General features: G+C 32.8%; 1 long non-coding RNA gene across 1 annotated transcript in view; it reads right to left on the reverse strand.

Annotated features, from left to right (window-relative positions):
- LOC134252855 (uncharacterized) overlaps positions 1-5,000 on the reverse strand; it is a 5,258-nt gene continuing 258 nt past the window's right edge. The window contains exons 2-3 of the long non-coding RNA XR_009989033.1: positions 2,030-2,186; positions 1-52 (exon numbers count right to left, since the gene is read on the reverse strand). This is a non-coding gene — a long non-coding RNA (uncharacterized LOC134252855). The remainder of the gene's footprint in view (positions 53-2,029; positions 2,187-5,000) is intronic.

The following is a 5,000-nucleotide window of genomic DNA, read 5'->3' on the forward strand; positions in this document are numbered from 1 at the left end:
TTGCTGTAACAATGAGGAAGTTTCCTTTATTTTTACTTGACGGAAACCTCAACTACAAAATAAGGAAATAAGCGTAACTAAGAGTCTGATTGATAAGTGATGTAATACAGAGGCGGATGTTCGTTTACTGAATTTAAAGCGTCAGATAAATGGGGGAGGATCAAAATGTTTAATGAACCCTAGAACTAAATATAACGTCATACATTGAATAACATATAGTTGTACGTACAAGTGTGAAAGGAAATCTCTCTCTCTCTCTCTCTCTCTCTCTCTGTCTCTCTCTCTCTCTCTCTCTCTCTCTCTCTCTCTCTCTCTCTCTCTCTCACACAGTTATGATTGTCCCTCTTTAAAATTTATATTAAACCCACCCACCCCCCGAGACATTGGTTAATTCAACCCACACACCCGACCCAACAATACCCCCCCCCTCCCGATAGACAAACTGTGATGATTTTATTTTTCAGTATTAGTATATGGTTCTTTGTGGCAACATGTTTATTTTAGATACCATTTAGTTTGTACGTTACATGAAAACCTTATGACTATTTGCTCTTTCGGTATAGGCATCGGACCCGGGGGGGGGGGGGGGGGGGTAGCCTTTTTTGCAAATGTAGAAATAATGTAGGCATAGGTTAAGCCCCGCCCCCACTTTCAATAGACACGTTACAGTGTACATCAAAAAAGGGTAAGTGGAAGTTTTTGTAAAAAAAAAAAAAAAAAAAAAAATGGTATTGAGAGAAGCTCGATCCTAACTCCATCCCCCCCCCCCTCCAAGGATATTGTATTTGAACAATGGTCCCTTTTATTTTTGCTTGTAAAGTTTTTTTTGTACATCTAAGTTTGAATTTGTTTTTCTCTTTAACTTAACCCCCCTCCCTTTCAATTTCCTTCCTACGCCAATAATCTGAGACGCGTGCAATTCCTAGTCGTCTAAATTTTATCTTAGAATTTACTGGGAAGCTAGTCATTATTTATAGGATGATTATACTTGATCAATTGAATATTCATGAAATTGCAACAACATCTATGCTGCACGTATGATAACATGGCCAAATTTGTTAACAGGTTCCTTTTTTCATTATTTATTCACGAACTGATATAATGTTATAGATTTAAAAATTTTGATCGATTTTTTTTATTTGAGAGCAAATTAATGGATTTTTGTAAAGGTGTATAAATGTGTTGCAAATAGAGGTTTACTTGTATTTTAGTATCATTGTAGTATAATATGCAAAAAACAGATTCTTAATTAAGTAAAAAAAAAATAGATTTCAATATGAATTCGGTCGGGAAAAACTCCCAGAAAAGTCCATTTAAAAAACACAAAAAGTTTCTGGACTGTTTCATATTGGATATGTCACTTATCCCTTTTGTTTACGAAATGCAATCCAGATAATTAAAAAAATCAGAATACAAAATATCCAAACGCGTTCCCTAAATCATTTTATCTAACTACTTTTTAAAAATATCATCAGAAAGCAGAGGCTCGTCTTAAACACCAAAACGCATTCGCATATTTTAGATGGCAAAAATTAACACATATAAAAAAAAAGAACAAAATATCGGCATTTTATTCTACATTTCAAAAGATTTATATAACTTAATGTATGCTTAAATCTTATATCACTACTGCCCTGAAGTTAACTGAATTAGAATGGATAATTTAATATCATTAACGAACTTATTTTAAATTTTTTAAAAACATGTACATCTAAAAACATTGGGGGTGGGGAAGGGGGCTAAGATAGACCGAGTCCGCTGCCAATCCCTTTATAGGTCAAGATATGTCAATAAAATATTGTTTCAGTTAAATGAAACGTAGTGGGTTAGACCTCTCAATGTGTCTTTATGATTTATTGAAATTTAAAAATTCTTTGATAATGTCTTTCTTGGCAAAGTTTAAAGCATTCTAAAACAAATGCCACTGTATTTATCCGTCTTGCTTTTCCTTGAATCTGAAAACCCTGAATCTTTCATGCATTTCCTTCCGTACGAAATTTAGAAATAGCAATTTTGATAATTTTCGTACCTTTTATAAACATGTTTTTTTTAATCCAGGAAGTCAACTGGGGCCTTCCTTCTGCCTTCATGCTAAACACCCTTAATGCTGAAAATTCATGTTCTTCACCATACAAACACAGAAGCGGATCCAAGTACTTAGTCAAGTTCCTAGATGTTAACATAAACTGAAACACATTAGTGAAACCAAGTTCCTAGATGTGAATGAACTGAAACATACATGCATTAATAAGTGTGATACCTATTTGTTTTCCTGGTATCATATTGATGCTCTTAGGTCGATTTTAAGAGAGTTTCCATGGTTATTCAGTATAATTTCGTTATCACTAGTGGCGCAATCGATAGAAAATCCCACTGATATACACATGAACATGTAATTCTGTCTGAACTATTATTGATATAGGGATATTGATTATTTTCCCGTTGTTAATAAAAAGTACTTCCAAAATTTATACACGATTTAATTTTTTCTTAGTTACATCCCCTCCTCTCGATTATAAAAGTATTTATAAATTTCTGATCCGCCTCCGTATAAGTGTCTATAACAATGCATCCAATGCGTTACGTATATCATTCACGTACATGTATATAATACATGTATCAATCGCGGTAAACATTGTTACGAAATAATGTAAAAATGGTTATAATACTTATTTGCACTGGGAAAACCTTACAGGGGGTGACAAATCCCATTGCCCGACGCCCGAGGCTAGTGAATATTAGGTGGACAAGTGAAATTTTATCAACCACTTGCCCACGGGCAAGTGACTTATCAAAAATAGAATTTATTTGTAGGCCATAAATTTAAAGCTGGGCGTAGGGGCTTGTTTGATTTACTCAGCATTTGTCTTCCTCTTTTTTTGAAAAAATATCCATAAATACAGAATTAGTTTAGGTAGGGCAAGCAAAAATTCAGGAAGGGCAAGTCTATTTTGACCATGTACTTGCCCTTGGACAAGTGCCGTAAAAATCTATTTGTCAGCCCCTGGACCTTACAAGTTCTGCTTTAAGGAAAATAACATAAATTATATTAATATATCCTATGTACTCTTTCATCTGATAATAATTAAAAGCTTCTAGATTTTTTCGAACACAAGTATTTAAAGTTATATATTAGTATACATAAAGAATTATCATATAAAATAACAGTTTTACAGTAAAATATTTTTCTTTTCTAAAATAAAGGACATGTGGATTTCAACGTACATATAAAGCTGAAGAAACATCGCAATTCTCTAATTACCTTAATTAACGTGTTTGAATTAAATCCAAAACCTTCTCGGATCATTGTAGCACTTGTTCCAAGACAGGACATCGTTTGTATTTGTGCAGGGTTATAGTCTTTTATGTCTGTTAACTGTAACGATCGATATAACCTCTCCTGATTGTGTAGTACTCCAAGATAACAAAGAATATACGATCAAATAAGGCTTCCTTACTCAATGGAAGTAAGTCTTGTTATCTTGTTATCTTATAAGTTGAACTTGTGTCAGGTCTCTCATACATACAACCGCTATATAGCATTATTTCCTTGGAAGTAATAAATTTAGACACCCCCACCCTCCCCTCCCCATTTCTACCTGCAAAAGTGTTTTTCTTAGACCGACCTAAAATTAAGAGGTTGCAGATATGTCCATTTTGTTTGACATGAGAGAGGAACCATTACATTCCCCTATAAGTCAAAATTTACACATTTTTTAATATGGTTTAAGGTCTAATTTAATTTTTTCCCATCCACAAAGAAAGGGGAGGGGGGTAGATCCTAGCTCCCCTCCCCGGATACAATGATCTTGAAAAATAGATATATCTCTTTAACTAAACACGCTCCCTCCCCCACTCCTGTAACAATAACAAGTCTGATAATTTTTTTTTAATTGTTCCTATAAATAAAATATATGCTAAACATATACCAGATTTCAATTAGTGGTATTTTCAGTAATATTTAAAGCAGCTGTTTCTGTTCTTAAGTACCCCCTCCACTCCCAACCCTTTCCCATTGTCCTTGAACAACGACTTAAGGACCGGTACACGGCGATTTCTACTTTTTGACATTATCTCCCCAAGATAAATCAGACAGCTACTGTGAATGACTTTCGTAACTGATATCTCTAATTCAGGTCTTATTTTTAACACCGACCTTCCCCCCCCCCTTAATTATAAAGGTATACATTGAATAAACACGAATAAAAGTCGCACAAATGTCTGAAATTTTATCGCCATATTGGATCAGGGGTCTGCTTTATCATTTAATGGGTTACTATAGAGGAAAAATTTAATTGAAATTAAAGCTGCATGAAAAAAATGCACTGACGTTTTCTGACTTTGACCCAGTTTAGACTTTTAATTTCAGATCATAACAGTGATATAGTGTTCCAGTTGAAAGACAACCTTACTATCCCTAGTTTTCGGATTCATTTAAATCGATCTGAATAACATTTTAACGAAATCTTTTATTCCTCTACATGATTTTCTTTTTTATTTTTCAGTGTAAGATTTTTGAATGATTTAAATTGACCTGAACTCGGTAAATTCTATATTTACAAAGGGATTGTGATGTAAAAAGAAAATGATAAAACCTTAAAGAAAAAGAAAACTTTAAAAAAAAAAAAAAAAAACTCTATTTTTAACAAAAATAGTTTAAAAGGAATAATATGTATAATCTTTTAAGGTAGCATGTGAACATCTGTTTTTATTTATTTATGCACTGATGATTTGTTAAAATCAAAGCGTTAAAGAATTTTACGGATATATATTAAATCAATTAATATTTTTTGTCGAAAGGATGGGAGAATATGCAGTGCAAATAAAAAAAATAATAAGCTCCGAATATATATCATAATTTAAGTAATAACTTTTTAAATATTAGTAAAAACTCAGGAAAGATAATACCCTTAATTACAAATTCACAGTTGACATCTACAGAGATTACAGACAAAACTTGAGAGAGAGAAAGAGAGAGAGAGATATCTATAATGAGAAAA

This window comes from Saccostrea cucullata, unplaced genomic scaffold (assembly GCF_032062105.1).
Source record: "Saccostrea cucullata isolate Sc308-1 unplaced genomic scaffold, CSIRO_AGI_Scuc_v1 ctg516, whole genome shotgun sequence".
Taxonomy (NCBI): Eukaryota; Metazoa; Mollusca; class Bivalvia; order Ostreida; family Ostreidae; genus Saccostrea; species Saccostrea cuccullata.